Source organism: Somniosus microcephalus, unplaced genomic scaffold (assembly GCF_052327205.1).
Source record: "Somniosus microcephalus isolate GS21.2 unplaced genomic scaffold, FLI_Smic_1.0 unresolved_chr2, whole genome shotgun sequence".
Lineage (NCBI taxonomy): Eukaryota > Metazoa > Chordata > Chondrichthyes > Squaliformes > Somniosidae > Somniosus > Somniosus microcephalus.
In genome coordinates, this window is record NW_028225180.1 from 14,282,412 (window position 1) to 14,300,915 (window position 18,504).

The window sequence follows — 18,504 nt, forward strand, 5'->3', positions numbered from 1 at the left end:
CTAGCTGAAGTGCTCTTGCAGAGAGCTGGCATGGGCTCGATGGGCCGAATGGCCTCCTTCTGTGCTGTAACCATTCTTCGATTCCATGATATCAAATCTCAGACCCACCAATCTATCCTGATATTTCACATTTCCTGCCTAGATTGATTCCTGGGATGAGAGGGTTGTCCTATGAGGAGAGATTGTGTAGAATGGGCCGATACTCTCTGGAGTTTAGAAGAATGAGAGGTGATCTCATTGAAACATACAAGATTCTGAGGGGGATTGACAGGGTCGATGCTGAGAGGCTGTTTTCCCCTGGCTGGAGAGTCTAGAACCAGGGGTCACAGTCTCAGGATAAGGGGTCGGCCATTTAAGACTGAGATGAGGAGGAATTTCTTCACTCAGAGGGTTGTGAATCTTTGGAATTCTCTGCCCCAGAGGGCTGTGGATGCTGAGTCTTTGAGAATATTCAAGGCTGAGATCGCTAGAATTTTGGACTCATGGGGAAATAAGGGATATGGAGATCGGGCGGGAAAGTGGAGTTGAGGTCGATGATCAGCCATGATCTTATTGAATGGCGGAGCAGGCTCGAGCGGCCGAGTGGCCGACTCCTGCTCCTCTTTATTATGTTCTTAAAGAAATTATTATTATTACTAAAAAAACAGTACTAGCAAAATTAATGGGACTAAAAGTCGACAAATCCCAAGGACCGGATGACCTACATCTTAGGGTTTTGAAAGAGGTGGCCATTGGGATAGTGGACGCATTGGTTGTCATCTTCCAAAATTCTATAGATTCCGGAACGGTTCCTGCAGATTGGAGGACAGCAAATGTAACCCCGCTATTTAAGAAAGGAGGGAGAGAGAAAACGGGGAACTACAGACCTGTTAGCCTCACATCAGTAGTTGGGAAAATGCTGGAATCTATTATAAAGGCTGCAATAACTGGGCACTTAGAAACTAATAGTAAGATTGGGCACAGTCAACATGGATTTATGAAAGGGAAATCCTGTTTGACAAACCTATTGGCGTTCTTTGAGGATGTAACTAGTGGAGTAGTCAAAGGGGAACAGGTAGATGTGGTGTATCTGGATTTTCAGAAGGCCTTCGATAAGGTCCCACACAAGAGGTTGGTGAACAAAATTAGGGCCCATGGAATTGGGATGAATATACTAGCATGGATTGAGAATTGGTTAACAGACAGAAAACAAAGAGTAGGGATAAACGGGTCTTTTTCTGGATGGCAGGATGTGACTACTGGGGTACCGCAAGGATCGGTGCTTGGGCCCCAGCTATTCACAATCTATATCAATGATTTGGATGAGGGGACTAAATGTAATATTTCCAAATTTGCTGATGATACAAAGCTAGGTGGCAGTGTCAGTTGTGAAGAGGATGTGAAGAGGCTTCAAGGGGATCTCGACAGGATCAGTGAGTGGGCGAGAACATGGCAGCTGGATTATAATGTGGATAAATGTGAAGGGAAGGGGGTGGGGCGGGAGAGGGGCGGGGCGGGAGGGCAAGGGAGAGGAGTGGGAGAGAGAGGGAAGGGGAGGGGGGGAGAGTGAGGGTGAGGGAGGGGGAGGGAAGGGGAGGAGGGGGAGGGAGGGGTGAGAGAGGGAGGCAGTGAGGGAGGGGGGAAATTTCTAAATTTGCAGATGACACCAAATTGCGGAGAGAGATAGTCAATACTGAGGAGGACTGCAACAAGTTACAGGAGGACATTAATTCACTTGCAGAACGGGCATATAATTGACAAATGAAGTTCAACACAGATAAATGTGAGGTATTACATTTTGGTAGGAAGAATAGGGAGGTCACTTATCACTTGGAGGGTGCGAGTCTGGGTGGGGTAGAGGAACAAAGGGATCTCGGAGTACAAATACACAAATCACTAAAAGTTGTGACGCAGGTTATCAAGGCCATAAAAAAAGCAAACCAAGCACCAGGTTTTATTTCTAGAGGGATAGAATTGAAAAGTAGGGAAGTTATCGAAACTTCGAACCTTGGTTAGACCACACTTGGAGTACTGCGTACAGTTCTGGTCGCCATATTATAGAAAGGATATCGAGGCACTGGAGAGGGTGCAGAGAAGATTTACAAGGATGATACAAGAAATGCGAGGGTATACATATCAGGAAAGGATGAACAGGCTGGGTCTCTTTTCTCTTGAAATAAGAAGGCTGAGGGGTGACCTAATAGAGGTCTTTAAAATGATGAAAGGTTTTGATAGAGTGGATACAGAGAGAGTGTTTCCACTTGTGGGGAAGAGCAGAACTAGAGGCCATCAATATAAGATCATCACCAAGAAATCCAATAGGGAATTCAGGAGAAACTTCTTTACCCAGAGAGTGGTGAGAATGTGGAACTCGCTGCCACAGGGAGTGGTTGAAGCGAATAGTATCGATGTATTTAAGGGGAGGCTGGACAAGGAGATGAGGGAGAAGGGAATCGAGGGTTACGCTGATAGATTTAGATGAGGAAAGACGGGAGGAGGCTCAAGTGGAGCATAAACGCCGGTGTGGACTGGTTGGGCCGAATGGCCTCTTTCTGTGCCGTATATCCGATGGAATCCTGTGTAAATGCATCTCAGCTACTCGTCTCAAACCAGGCCCTGTGGGAGCGAGTTCCACATTCTCACCACTCTCTGGGTCAAGAAGTTTCTCCTGAATTCCTTAGTTTAGCAGCAACTTTGAAAAGGGGGAATGGGAGATACACTTGAAGTGGAAACATTCGCAGGGCTACGGGGAAAGAGCAGGGGGGAGTGGGACTAATTGGACAGAATCTTTCAAAGAGCCGGCACAGGCACGATGGGCCGAATGGCCTCCTTGTGTGCTGGATCATTCTGGGAATGTTCAGGGATGAACCATTGTGAATGTTTGTTTGGGCCCCACCTCCTTGGTAACAATAGTAAGATTAAAATAGGTCATTAAGACACAGGTGGCTCCATAGCTCAGGGGTTACCGCACTGGTCTTGTAAACCAGGGGTCGTGAGTTCAAATCTCACTGGGGCCTACTCAATTTTGACTTCTGTTTCTAAATTCACCATCAATCAGCAACACCACCAACCAGACCGGTTCACTCCACAATTTAAACACAGCCCTCAGCAGTTTCACTTTCCAGCCCCAGTTTGTGACCAAGCAGATTCAATCGTGGCTTTCAAAAGGGAATTGGATAAGCACCTGATGGATCAATATTGTCAGGGCTACGGGGAAAGGGCGGGGGAGTGGGACTAGCTGAAGTGCTCTTGCAGAGAGCCGGCACGGGCTCGACGGGCTGAATGGCCTCCTTCTGTGCTGTAACCATTCTTCGATTCCATGATATCAAATCTCAGACCCACCAATATATCCTGATATTTCACATTTCCTGCCTAGATTGATTCCTGGGATGAGGGGGCTGTCCTATGATGAGAGATTGTGTCGAATTGGCCGATACTCTCTGGAGTTTAGAAGAATGAGAGGTGATCTCATTGAAACATACAAGATTCTGAGGGGGATTGACAGGGTAGATGCTGAGAGGTTGTTTCCCCTGGCTGGAGAGTCTAGAACCAGGGGTCACAGTCTCAGGATAAGGGGTCGGCCATTTAAGACCGAGATGAGGAGGAATTTCTTCACTCAGAGGGTTGTGAATCTTTGGAATTCTCTGCCCCAGAGGGCTGTGGATGCTGAGTCTTTGAGAATATTCAAGGCTGAGATCGCTAGAATTTTGGACTCATGGGGAATTAAGGGATATGGAGATCGGGCGGGAAAGTGGAGTTGAGGTCGATGATCAGCCATGATCTTATTGAATGGCGGAGCAGGCTCGAGCGGCCGAGTGGCCGACTCCTGCTCCTATTTCTTATGTTCTTAAAGAAATTATTATTATTACTAAAAAAACAGTACTAGCAAAATTAATGGGACTAAAAGTCAACAAAACCCAAGGACCGGATGACCTACATCTTAGAGTTTTGAAAGAGGTGGCCATTGGAATAGTGGACGCACTGGTTGTCATCTTCCAAAATTCTATAGATTCTGGAACGGTTCCTGCAGATTGGAGGACAGCAAATGTAACCCCGCTATTTAAGAAAGGAGGGAGAGAGAAAACGGGGAACTACAGACCTGTTAGCCTCACATCATAGTTGGGAAAATGCTGGAATCTATTATAAAGGATGCAATAACTGGGCACTTAGAAACTAATAGTAAGATTGGACAGTCAACATGGATTTATGAAAGGGAAATCCTGTTTGACAAACCTATTAGAGTTTTTTGAGGATGTAACTAGTCGAGTAGACAAAGGGGAGCAATAGATGTGGTGTATCTGGATTTTCAGAAGGCCTTCGATAAGGTCCCACACAAGAGGTTGGTGAACAAAATTAGGGCACATGGAATTGGGATGAATATACTAGCATGAATTGAGAATTGGTTAACAGACAGAAAACAAAGAGTAGGGATAAACGAGTCTTTTTCAGGATGGCAGGCTGTGACTAGTGGGGTACCGCAAGGATCGGTGCTTGGGCCCCAGCTATTCACAATCTATATCAATGATTTGGATGAGGGGACTAAATGTAATATTTCCAAATTTGCTGATGATACAAAGCTAGGTGGCAGTGTCAGTTGTGAAGAGGATATGAAGAGGCTTCAAGGGGATCTCGACAGGCTCAGTGAGTGGGCGAGAACATGGCAGATGGATTATAAAGTGGATAAATGTGAAGGGAAGGGGGAGGGGCGGGAGAGGGAGGCAAGGGAGAGGAGTGGGAGAGAGAGGGAAGGGGAGGGGGGAGAGGGAGGGGGATGGACGGGAAATTTCTAAATTTGCGGATGACGCCAAATTGCGGCGAGAGATAGTCAATACTGAGGAGGACTGCAACAAGTTACAGGAGGACATTAATTAACTTGCAGAATGGGCATATAATTGACAAATGAAGTTCAACACAGATAAATGTGAGGTATTACATTTTGGTTGGAAGAATAGGGAGGTCACTTATCACTTGGAGGGTGCGAGTCTGGGTGGGGTAGAGGAACAAAGGGATCTCGGAGTACAAATACACAAATCACTGAAAGTTGAGACACAGGTTAGCAAGGCCACAAAAAAGCAAACCAAGCACTAGGGTTTATTTCTAGAGGGATAGAATTGAAAAGTAGGGAAGTTATGCTAAACCTGTATCGAACCTTGGTTAGACCACACTTGGAGTACTGCGTACAGTTCTGGTCACCATATTAAAGAAAGGACATAGAGGCACTGGAGAGGGTGCAGAGAAGATTTACAAGGATGATACCAGAAATGCGAGGGTATACATATCAGGAAAGGATGAACAGACTGGGTCTCTTTTCTCTTGAAATAAGAAGGCTGAGGGGTGACCTAATAGAGGTCTTTAAAATGATGAAAGGTTTTGATAGAGTGGATACAGAGAGAATGTTTCCACTTGTGGGGAAGAGCATAACTAGAGGCCATCAATATAAGATCGTCACCAAGAAATCCAATAGGGAATTCAGGAGAAACTCCTTTACCCAGAGAGTGGTGAGAATGTGGAACTCGCTGCCACAGGGAGTGGTTGAAGCGAATAGTATCGATGCATTTAAGGGGAGGCTGGACAAGGAGATGAGGGAGAAGGGAATCGAGGGTTACACTGATAGATTTAGATGAGGAAAGACGGGAGGAGGCTCGAGTGGAGCATAAACGCTGGCGTGGACTGGTTGGGCCGAATGCCCTCTTTCTGTGCCGTATATCTGATGGAATCCTGTGTAAATGCATCTCAGCTACTCGTCTCAAACCAGGCCCTGTGGGAGCGAGTTCCACATTCTCACCACTCTCTGGGTCAAGAAGTTTCTCCTGAATTCCTGAGTTTAGCAGCAACTTTGAAAAGGGGGAATGGGAGATACACTTGAAGTGGAAACATTCGCAGGGCTACGGGGAAAGAGCAGGGGGGAGTGGGACTAATTGGACAGAATCTTTCAAAGAGCCGGCACAGGCACGGTGGGCCGAATGGCCTCCTTGTGTGTTGTATCATTCTGTGAATGTTCAGGGATGAACCATTGTGAATGTTTGTTTGGGCCCCACCTCCTTGTTAACAATAGTAAGATTAAAATAGGCAATTAAAGCACAGGTGGCTCCATAGCTCAGGGGTTAGAGCACTGGTCTAGTAAACCAGGGGTCGTGTGTTCAAATCTCAGTGGGGCCTACTCAATTTTGACTTCTGTTTCTAAATTCACCATCAATCAGCAACACCACCAACCAGACCGGTTCACTCCGCACTTTAAACACAGCCCACAGCAGTTTCACTTTCCAGCCCCAGTTTGTGACCAAGCAGATTCAATTGTGGCTTTCAAAAGGGAATTGGATAAGCACCTGAAGGATCAGGTGGCATAATGGTTAGCACTGTTGCCTCACAGCACCAGGGACCCGGGTTCGAATCCGGCCTCGGGTGACTGTCTGCATGGAGTTTGCACATTCTCCCCGTGTTTGTGTGGGTTTCCTCCGGATGCTCCGGTTTCCTCCCACAGTCCAAAGATGTGCGGGTTAGGTTGATTGGCTATGATAAATTGACCCTTAGTGTTGGGGGATTAAATACGTTGGGATATGTGTTGGTGCAGGCTCGATGGGCCAAAATTGCCTCTATCTGCACTGTGGGGTTTCTGTGAATATTGTCAGGGGTGGGGGAGTGGAACTAGCTGAAGTGCTCTTGCAGAGAGCTGGCATGGGCTCAACGGGCCGAATGGCCTCCTTCTGTGCTGTAACCATTCTTCGATTCCATGATATCAAATCTCAGACCCCCTGATATTTCACATTTCCTGCTTAGATTAATCCCTGGGATGAGAGGGCTGTCCTATGATGAGAGATTGAGTAGAATGGGCTGATACTCTCTGGGGTTTAGAAGAATGAAAGGTGATCTCATTGAAACATACAAGATCCTGAGGGGGATTGACAGGGTAGATGCTGAGAGGCTGTTTCCCCCTGGCTGGAGAGTCTAGAACTAGGGGTCACAGTCTCAGGATAAGGCGTCGGCCATTAAGACCGAGATGAGGAGGAATTTCTTCACTCAGAGGGTTGTGAATCTTTGGAATTCTCTACCCCAGAGGGCTGTGAATGCTGAGTCTTTGAGAATATTCAAGGCTGAGATCGCTAGGATTTTTGGACTCATGGGGAATCGAGGGATATGGAGATCGGGCGGGAAAGTGGAGTTGAGGTCGATGATCAACCATGATCTTATTGAATGGCGGAGCAGGCTCGAGGGGCCGAGTGGCCGACTCCTGCTCCTCTTTCTTATGTTCTTAAAGAAATTATTATTATTACTAAAAAAACAGTACTTGCAAAATTAATGGGACTAAATTCGACAAATCCCAAGGACTGGATGACCTACATCTTAGGGTTTTGAAAGAGGTGGCCATTGTGATAGTGGACGCACTGGTTGTCATCTTCCAAAATTCTATAGATTCTGGAACGGTTCCTGCAGATTGGAGGACAGCAAATGTAACCCCGCTATTTAAGAAAGGAGGGAGAGAGAAAACGGGGAACTACAGACCTGTTAGCCTCACATCAGTAGTTGGGAAAATGCTGGAACCTATTACAAAGGATGCAATAACCGGGCACTTAGAAACTAATAGTAAGATTGGTAGAGTCAACATGGATTTATGAAAGGGAAATCCTGTTAAACAAACCTATTGGCGTTCTTTGAGGATGTAACTAGTGGAGTCGTCAAAGGGGAACAGGTAGATGTGGTGTGTTAAGTCCGTGAATGATTTAGACACGGACTAGCAGGAATGAAAACATTCACATGTTTACTGGTGGAAGTCCATAACGAATCTAAACAACAGAGGCTCTCTAGCGCCTTTTATACAGGGGTGGTCGCTGCCGGTACTGCAGTCTGAGACCAGTTATTCTCTTAAAGGTACATACACAACAATTCCTCCCCTTTTAGATAAACAGTACATAACATTCATTTAACAACTAACGATAACGAATTACAATCACAATTACTGTTGCTAGATACATTGGTTAAGTTTAAGCAATTATAAGTTCAGTCTTTGAGGAGGCTTCCTAATTCTGTCTGGATAACGCCTCTTTGGAGTATCAGGTTCTTCTGGCAATGTTGAGTTGGAATCAATGTCGTTGTTTGGTTCATCTGCTTCCAATATTAACGGATCTGCGGTAGCTGCAATTCGAACGTCGATTTCATTACCAGGTGTACCAGATCGTGGTGTGGAGTTGACGTTTTCCAGTGACTCTAGAATCTGGTCAGCATGGCGTCTTACAATGCTCTCCCCAACGTCCACGGCATACATGAGAGGTCCTTGTCGTGTACAAATCGTTCCTGGCTGCCATTTCTCAGTGCGGTAGTCCCGGGCCAAAACTGGTTGACCTATCTTAAAACTCCTGGTCGGCCTTTCATTCATATTCTGATACTGCCTGTTCTCCACATCTCTTCAGACGTTTGGCTTAACCAAATCCAAGCGGCATCGTAGTCTTCGATTGAAGAACATCATGGCTGGAGTTTGGTTGGTAACCGCATGTGTCGCATTCCGGTAGGCAAACAAGAAGTTGTCCACCTTGTGTTGTAGGGGTATATCTTCATTACACATTGCCTTGATAGCCTTCTTGAATGTTTGGACAAACCTCTCGGCCAATCCATTAGTGGCTGGATGATATGGGGCAGATGTGTAATGCTTAACACCATTGTTCTTTAAGAACCTCCGGAACTCTTCAGACACAAACTGTGGTCCATTGTCAGAGCAAATCTGTTCAGGCAGCCCATTGCTGGCGAATATGGTTCATAAAACTGCGATAGTTTTTTCTGTGGTGGTTGAGGACATTTTTATTACCTCTGGCCACTTTGAATGTGCATCCACCGCAATTAAAAACATCGAGTCCATGAAGGGACCAGCAAAATCAATGTGCACCCTTTGCCATGGAGATGAGGGCCACTCCCATGGATGCAGAGGAGCTTGTGGTGGGGCGTTTTGGACCTTCTGGCATCCTGCACAGCTCTTGGTCATCTCTTCGATTTCTCTATCGATTCCCGGCCACCACACAAACGCTCTGGCTAAGCTCTTCATTTTTACCCCACCCAGATGACCCTCATGAAGCTCATTGAGCACTCTATTCGTCAACTTAGGTGGAATTACTACTCTGGATCCACACATCAAGGTTCCTCTGCACACTGACAGCTGTTCTCTTCTTGACGAAAATGCTGGCAGCAGTGGTTCGTCATGTGCTGGCCATCCCTTCACCGTTAAATCATAGACCCGTGATAGGGTCATTCCATGTTTCCTTTTCTATGTTTGCATTCGTCACAGGGAGACATTCGACTATGGTCGAGTGGAATAACTCCATTGGATCCACTGCAAGGTCTTCTTCTTCCACCATCGGCAACGGTAGACGTGACAATCCATCAGCATTTCCATGCTGTTTAGTTCCCCTGTACTCGATGTCATATTGGTGTGCCCCTAGGAAAAGGGACCATCTCTGCAGCCGTTGTGCTGTCATTATCGGTACGCCCTTCTGAGGGTTGAAAATGGAGACAAGAGGTTGATGATCGGTTAGTAGAGTAAATTTTTGACCGTGCAGATAGTGATTGAACTTCTTCACCCCCCACACTAGGCTGAGGGCCTCTCTGTCAATCTGGGCGTAGTTACGCTCGGCAGAAGTTAACGAGCGTGACGCAAAAGCTATCGGCCTCTCCAAACCATCAAGGAATTTATGTGACAGTACCGCCCCAATGCCGTAGGGAGACGCATCACACGCCAGTCTGATTGGCAGTGCTGGGTTGTAGTGAGCCAATACTTCCTTCGAAGTGAATAATTCCTTACTCTTCTGAAAAGCACGTTTACAATCATCGCTCCATTTCCATGCTACCCCCGTTCATAGCAGGGCGTTCAGTGGGTGCAGAATTGTCGACAAATTCGGCAAAAACTTATGATAGTAATTCACCAACCCGAGGAATGACCTCAGTTGCGACACATTTTCAGGCGCTGGGGCCTTAACAACCGCTTCAATTTTGTCAGGGGACTTATGTAACCCCTCTTCATCAATCACGTGGCCACAATACGATATCTGTTTCTTAAAAAATTCGCACTTGGGGCGGTTGGCTCGCAGCCCATGTTCCCGTAGTCTAGTGAGCACCTGTTCTCGGTTGTTAAGGTGTTCACTGTCATCTTCACCTGTTAGAAGGATGTCGTCCAAGTAACACTGAATCCCCGGAATCCCTTGCAGGACTTGTTCCATCGCTCTTTGCCATATTGCCGGAGCCGATGCTACTCCGAATACCAATCGATGACATTGGTAAAGACCTTTGTGAGTGTTTATCGTGAGATACTTCCTGGAGGACTCTTCAACCTCCATCTGCAAATATGCTTGTGCTAGGTCAATTTTTGTAAAACGCTTCCCTCCAGACAGTGAGGCGAAGATGTCTTCTATCCTTGGAAGAGGATATTGTACTGTGTGAAGGACAGGGTTCACCGTCACCTTGAAATCCCCACAGATGCGAATCTTCCTTGGCTCTCCGGACTTATTGCTTAACGTTTTTTTCATGACAGGAATGATGGGTGTCGCCCACTCGCTCCAGTCGACCTTAGACAACACGCCCGCCTTCTCCAGATTCTCCAGCTCTGCCTCGACGGCTGGATGAATTGCATATGGTACCGGTCTCGCTTTGAAAAACTTGGGAACTGCATTCTCTTCTATTTTTAACGAGGCGGTTACGCCTTTAAGCGTGCCCAGTTCTAGTTGAAATACCTCTTTGGCGTTAGCTAAGATTGTTGACAATCGTCCAGGAGTGACGTCTTCATCTTTTTTACCGTCCACCGTCATTGCATGAATGGACTGCCAATCTAAGTTTATCTTCCTGATCCATTCCCGTCCCAATAACGGTGGTCCACCATTTGGCAGTATGTAGAGATACAATTTCCGTATTTTCTTGCCATTGTATTCGACAGGCACCCTTATTTTTCCTCTGGGGTATACTTTTTGCCCCGTATACGTCGTCAAGACGATGGATGTCTCTCTCAAGGGTATGTGTGAAAATAGCCGCTCATAGTCTCGTCGATTCATGACGGTTAGCGCTGATCCTGTATCCAATTCCATTTTAACTTGGGACCCTGCTATCGTGAGGGTGACCCAAATGGTTCGGTGATCCTCTTTTGTGATTACATTGTGAAGTTTGAGACAGCTTAATCTCCTGTTCTCGGATTCACTATCGCTCATCTGGTCTTCGGAACTACTGTCCGTCATCTTTTGTACTTTCTTGTACGGTTCCTTAGTAGCCTTTTTGTTGTCGCTGGTCTCCTTCCCAGACCTACAAACTCGTGCAATGTGTCCAATCTTCCCGCATTGTCTGCATATTTTGTCTTTGGACCAGCAGTCCTTCTGGTCATGGTTAGTTCTGCCGCAGCGATAACATTTTGCAAATCCCCGTGTCATTTCGTGGGTGCCGTATTCCTGTGGTTTTTGTTGAATTTCTGCAGCTCCCCTGGCTGCTGCTTCATACGATACTGCCATGCTGAAAGCCTTATCTAGCGTCAGCTCTTTTTCTGCGAGTAACTTCTTCTGTGTTCCTTCACTCAGGAGTCCACAGACAAATTTGTCCCGTAGGGTATCTGCCAGTCCTGCTCCGAACTGGCAGTGCTTTGATAGCTTGCGTAGTTCCGTAAGATACTCAGCATTGCTCTCATCTTTGTGCTGAGTTCTCCTGTGGAATTTAAATCTTTCTGCTATCAACAGCGGTGCAGGGTTTAAGTGCTCCTGTAGAACAGCAACAATTTCGTTAAAACTCTTCGCCTTCGGTTTGGCTGGAGTAATCAGATCCCGCAATAGGCCGTACATTCTAGCGCCCATTACGTTTAGCAATATTGATGCCTTTTTCCCCTCCGCTATTTCATTTGCCTCGAAATATACCTCGACTCTTTCCACATACGTGGTCCAGTCCTCCAACGTATTATCAAAAGCAATGATACAGCCAGTCTTCGGCATCTTGCAAATCTAAAATGGCGCCTCCCGCGCTTTGCCTTCTTCGCTGATTTAACAAAATGGCGCCTCCCGCGCTTTTCCTTCTTCCCCGCTGTTGTTAGCGCTGCTTTCCACGGTTTCTTGCGCGTATTCTTTTTCTTTTATTATTTTCCCGTCGTGAAGCGGACCCTCTGGAACACTTCCCTCCCTCTTCTGAGGTCTGAACGCTGCCCAGCTTCGAAACACCGGCCGCGCCCTGTATGCTCCACCCTCTCTCTCTCTCCTTGCTTCCCGACTTGCTGCCCGGCCCCGTTGCAGCCCAGGAAGGATCAGAGCACTACCTGCCACCAGCCCGATTAGCTGGGAAACCACGGACCGAGGAACCCAGCCTGGCTCTGGAAAGTCGCTCCTGCAAAGCCTTGAACCCGATGATTGACGGTCGACGCCCGTTCCTCGAGTTTCAATGGACTCTTTTTTTTTTTCATCCGACCTTCAACGTCGTCGGAGCTGCTGCTGAGTTGCAGGTAAGTTCTTTCTACCTCGTCGCCAGTGTTAAGTCCGTGAATGATTGAGACACGGACTAGCAGGAGAGAAACAAACAAGTCTTTACTGGTGAAAGGCATAAACGAAACTAAAGGGGAGGGGGTGTTGCAATATTAATTAAGGAGTCGATTACTGCTGTAAGGAGGGATGATATATTAGCGGGTTCCTCTAATGAGGCCATATGGGTAGAACTTAAAAACAAAAAGGGGGCAAGCACTTTGCTGGGAGTGTACTATAGGCCCCCAAGCAGTCAGGGGGAGATAGAGGAACAGATATGTAGGCAAATCTCAGAAAAGTGCGAAAATAATAGGGTAATAATAGTGGGGGATTTCAACTTCCCCAATATTAATTGGGATAGTCAGAGTGTGAAAGGCTTAGAGGGTGCAGAATTCTTAAAGTGCATCCAGGAGAGCTTTTTGAGCCAACATGTAGAAAGCCCTACAAGAGAGGGGGCGGTACTGGACCTAATTCTAGGGAATGTAACCGGGCAAGTGGTGGAAGTGTCAGTAGGAGAGCATTTTGGCGACAGTGACCATAATTCAGTGAGATTTAAGGTGGTCATGGAAAAAGACAAAGACGGCCCGGAAATAAGGGTTCTAAATTGGGGGAAGGCCGATTTTAATATGATAAGGCAGGATCTGGCCAAAGTGGACTGGGAGTAGCTACTTATAGGAAAATCCACATCAAAGCAGTGGGAGACTTTCAGAAGGGAAATAGAGAGAGTACAACGCCAACATGTTCCCGTAAAGGTCAAGGGTGGGACCAACAAGCAAAGGGAACCTTGGATGACAAGGGATATACAAAAATGCATTAGGAAAAAAAGGGGGGCTTTTGGCAGTTACAAAAGACTAAAGACGGAGGAAGCCCTAGAGGAGTATAAAAAGTGCAGGGGCATACTTAAAAAAGAAATTAGGAGGGCGAGGAGGGGCCATGAAATAACACTGGCGAGCAATATAAAGGAAAATCCTAATATGTTTGAAAAGTATATTAAGGGCAAGAGGATAACCAGGGAAAGGGTAGGGCCCATTAGGGACCAAAGTGGCAATCTGTGTGTAGAGCCAGATGATGTAGGCGGGGTTTTAAATGAATTTTTTGTATCTGTGTTCACTATGGAGAAAGACGATGTAGACATAGAAATCGGGCAAGGGGACTGTGATATACTTGAACATATTAGCATCGAGAGGGAGGAGGTACTAGCGGTTTTAGCAGGCCAAAAAGTGGATAAATCCCCAGGCCCGGACGAGATGTATCCCAGGCTGCTGTGTGAGGCAAAGGAGGAGATTGCAGGGGCTCTGACACAAATTTTCAGAACCTCTCTGGCCACAGGGGATGTACCAGAGGACTGGAGAACAGCTAACGTAGTACCATTATTCAAGAAGGGTAGCAGGGATAAACCAGGGAATTACAGGCCAGTGAGCCTAACATCTGTGGTAGGGAAATTATTGGAAAAAATTCTGAGGGACAAAATTAGTCTCCACTTGGAGAGGCAAGGATTAATCGGGGATAGTCAGCATGGCTTTGTCAAGGGTAAATCATGTCTGACCAATCTGATTGAATTTTTTGAGGGGGTGACTAGGTGTGTGGATGAGGGAAATGCTGTGGATGTGGCTTACATGGACTTCAGTAAAGCTTTTGACAAAGTCCCGCATAGGAGACTGGTCAAGAAGGTAAGAGCCCATGGGATCCAGGGTGCCTTGGCGCGTTGGATGCTAAACTGGCTGAGTGGCAGGAGGCAGAGGGTGATGGTCGAAGGTTGCTTTTGTGACTGGAAGCCTGTGTCCAGTGGGGTACCTCAGGGATCGGTGCTGGGTCCCTTGCTGTTTGTGATCTACATAAATGATTTGGATGAGAATGTAAAAGGTATGATCAGTAAGTTCGCAGATGACATGAAAATTGGTGGGGTGGTAAATTGCGAGGAGGAAAGCCTCAGCCTACAGGACGATATAAACGGGTTGGTCAGATGGGCGGAAAAGTGGCAAATGGAATTTAACCCTGAAAAGTGCGAGGTGATGCATTTTGGACGGACAAATAAGGCAAGGGAATACACAATGAGTGGTAGGACCCTTGGTGTACATGTAAATAGATCCCTGAAGGCAGCGGAACAGGTAGATAAGGTGGTTAAAAAGGCATATGGGATACTTGCCTTCATTAGCCGAGGCATAGAATATAAGAGCAGGGAGGTTATGATGGAGCTGTACAAAACGCTGGTAAGGCCACAGCTGGAGTATTGTGTGCAGTTCTGGTCGCCTCACTATAGGAAGGATGTGATTGCTTTGGAGAGGGTGCAGAGAAGATTCACCAGGATGTTACCTGGGATGGAGCGCCTCAGCTATGAAGAAAGACTAAACAGGCTGGGGTTGTTTTCCTTGGAGCAAAGAAGGCTGAGAGGGGACCTGATTGAGGTGTACAAAATGATGAGGGGCATAGATAGGGTAGATAAAGAGGAACTTTTCCCCTTAGTAGGGGGGTCAATAACAAGGGGCCATAGATTCAAGGTAAGGGGCAGGAGGTTTAGAGGGGATTTGAGGAGGAACTTTTTCACCCAGAGGGTGGTTGGAGTCTGGAACTCACTGCCTGAAAGGGTGGTAGAGGCAGGAACCCTCACAACATTCAAGAAGCATTTGGATGAGCACTTGAAATGCCATTGCATACAAGGCTATGGACCAAATGCTGGAAAATGGGATTAGATTGGACAGGGCTTGATGGACGGCGCAGACACGATGGGCCGAAGGGCCTCTTTCTGTGCTGTATAACTCTATGACTCTATGACTAACCAACAGAGGCTCTCTAGCGCCTTTTATACAGGGGTGGTCACTGCCGGTATTGCAGTCTGAGACCAGTTATTCTCTTAAAGGTACATACACAACAGCAGGCCCACAGGCGATAGAGGTATTTAATACATTTGTATTTAATCCAGTGGAGAACAGAGAAAAATTAGAAGATGTGCTAAAAAAATTTGATGCACATTGCTCTCCCAAAAAGAATGAGACCTATGAAAGATACATCTTCTGTTCTCGGACACAGCAGCAAAATGAAACTTTTGATAGCTTTATAACTGATCTGAAACTGAAAGCACAGACATGTAATTTCTCTGAGCTCAAAGCATCCATGATTCGTGACCAGATTGTGTTTGGTATTCATGATAAAAAAGTCAGGGAACGTCTGTTGAGAGAAACTGAACTAAATTTGGAAAATGCAGTGAAAATATGCCAAGCCAGCGAGCTAGCTCGAAAGCACGCGAAGACTTTCAGTGAAATCAATAATGATGCGATTGTAACGAGTGATAATGCTGCTGTCGGTGCTGTGTCCTATAAGGGGAAGAAACATGGGCAGAACAGAAATGAAAAGCAATCGGAGGATGAAATTTTTAATTGTAAACACTGTGGTTACAAACACCAGTTAAGACAATGCCCAGCGTTTGGAAAAATGTGCACAAAGTGTAATGGAAAGAATGACTTTGCCAAACAATGCTTTTCAAAAGTACAAACTAAGAAAGGGCAACGAGTTAATGTAATTGAGGACACTGATTTAAGTGAGATGTTTTTTGTAGGAATGGTGTCATGTGACAATATCAAAAAGGATACAGAAAATGTGCAGCCCTCAGAAATGGACAATGCTGAACATAAAGTTAATGCAGTAAAAGAGGACAAATGGATGATCCCACTGCAGGTAGATGGAGCATTAGTTACCTTGAAACTAGACACTCGGGCAAAAGCAAACTTAATCAGTATGAGTGACATTAACAATATGAAAGTAAAGCCCAAAATACAGAAAAAGTCAGTACTACTTGTAAGAGCCATAAAAGCTTAAGAAAATACTTTAAAATAGTGGTTAAATGGCATAATACAGTTAATTTACCTGACCGACTTATTGTATTAAGAAACCCCCTATGTTCTTGCTCCAGTAGCATAGTCCGAGACACCCCCTTCATTCTTGCCACAATGGAACAGTCCCTAAGCCACACATGGGTGCAGCCATTTTACAGTTTAAACTGCACGTGGTTGAAGGAGGCAGAAGCTGTGAGGTTTGGAGCAGTACAGTTTTTGACCGTGTTCGTTTATACATGTTTGCTTTGTAATTGCGTTTGTTAAGTGTTATAGTAAACAGTTTAAAGGACAAAGCTACGTTTGGGAACGTTTTATTTCGACACGCGTCTACTCGTTGTTAAAAACCCCACAGCTCAGTGGCTGCCTGTTTGGAAACTAAGAAACGCCAGTACATTAGTCAAAAACTTGCTCCCTAAGAAGGAAGGGACGGAATCGTCGGCGAACGTATACCCGAATGGTCACGGAGCCAGACGACAATATAAGAAAGCGAAGGTACAGTGACTGCTACTTGCTTTGTTCATTCTATTGAGAAGCTAAATAAGAGCTGCGGGTAAAATGGCCGAGGCCTTACGGAGCCAGGAGCTTCCATCAGCCAGAAAGATTGCTGGCCAAAAGAGGGAAATAAAGCTCACCCCAAAGGCAATGGAAGAGAGGTTACATAGAAGCATAGGTGCAAGGAAGGCTAAATTAGCTCAGGTAACTGGAAAAATGAAGATAATTGATCGTCTCATGGAAGATAATGCTAATATTAAGAAAGCTGAAGACATGATGTATTACGATTTCTCCAAGCTGCATTAAGAATTTAATGTACTCAATGAAGATGTATTAGCACTTCTGCCTGAAGAAGAGGGAAACGCTGATCAGCACAACTGGTTTGATCTTAAATCAACCAGCATTAAGGACTATATCAAGGCCACGGAACAGTGGATGTTAAAGATTCGTCAAGACGCTGATACAGCAGAGAAAGATAAAGTTGACGATGAAGTCGGACCAGACGATAGCATTTCAGAGACTTCCGCCAGACCGAGCAAAAATCGAAAAGAAGGTAGCTCTGTTTCTGGACGCAGGTCAGTCGCTTCTACCACAACCTCGTCGCGACGCATGAGAGCGGAGGCCGAACGGGCGGCGTTGATGGCGCGTGCAGCATCTTTAGCGGAGAAGCAAGCTCTTGAACGGGAAGAGGCCCAACTGCAGGTCCAAGAGGCCCAGCTGCAGGCCCAACGGGCCCAGGTGCAGGCAAAGAAAGAACAGCTGGAGATAAAAACAGCTATCGAGGTCTCAGACGCCAGGTTGAGTGCGTACGAAGATTATGAAGGCTCACGGGATGGCGGGAGCAACTGCCAGTCAATGTCGTCACATAGAGTTGGATCCAGGGCACCTTCAAGAGTTACAACAGAGCCCGAAGGCAATCCCCTGGCATTACAGCGTGGAAGAGTAGCCTCTCCACTAACAGGAGCACGTGATGCTACCCCAGACGTCAGACGGTCTAGACTAGACCCTGCTGATGACCACCAGAGGTCTGAAGACACAGGGAGAAGCCTATACTGAGTGATGCAACGTCAGAACAAAATTACAGAGATGCTTGTAAAACAACAGAATCTGTTTCGACTCCCTCAAAGAGACATACCAGTGTTCCAAGGCGACCCACTCAAGTATAAGCCCTTCATCAGATCCTTTGAACAAGCCATTGACTCCAAAACAGAGAGCAGCAGTGATAAGTTGTACTACCTGGGACAGTACACCAGTGGTAAGCCACAAGACCTGGTCAGAAGCTGTGAACACATGAGACCGGACCGGGGATACATAGAAGCCAGGAAGTTGCTGCAGGAGCACTATGGTAACGAGCTGAAGATAGCCACTGCATATATTGAAAAGGCTACCAAGTGGCCACAGATCAGATCGGAAGACGGAGAGGCATTGAACGCATATGTTCTTTTCCTCATAGGATGCCGCAACACCATGGAGGATGTTGAATTCATGGAAGAGATGGACAATCCTACGACTATGAGAATCATCATCTCTAAGCTTCCTTACAGGATGAGAGAACAATGGAGAAGAACAGCCTTTGAGATAATGGAGAGACGGAAAAGTAGAGCCAGGTTTGCAGACTTAGTGAACTTCATAGACAAACAGGCTAAAATTGCTCGGGACCCATTGTTTGGAAACATCCAAGATGTCAGCCCGACCACCGATGGAAGAGTGAAAGCCAAGCCCGTTGAATCAAAGACTCTCAGGAA

The 18,504-nt window shown here is 46.2% G+C and overlaps 1 non-coding gene across 1 annotated transcript; it reads left to right on the forward strand.

The window, feature by feature from the left end:
- Positions 1-2,923: 2,923 nt before the first annotated feature.
- trnat-ugu (transfer RNA threonine (anticodon UGU)) lies at positions 2,924-2,996 on the forward strand. Its single transcript has one exon. It is a non-coding gene; the product is annotated as a tRNA-Thr (tRNA).
- Positions 2,997-18,504: the final 15,508 nt, after the last annotated feature.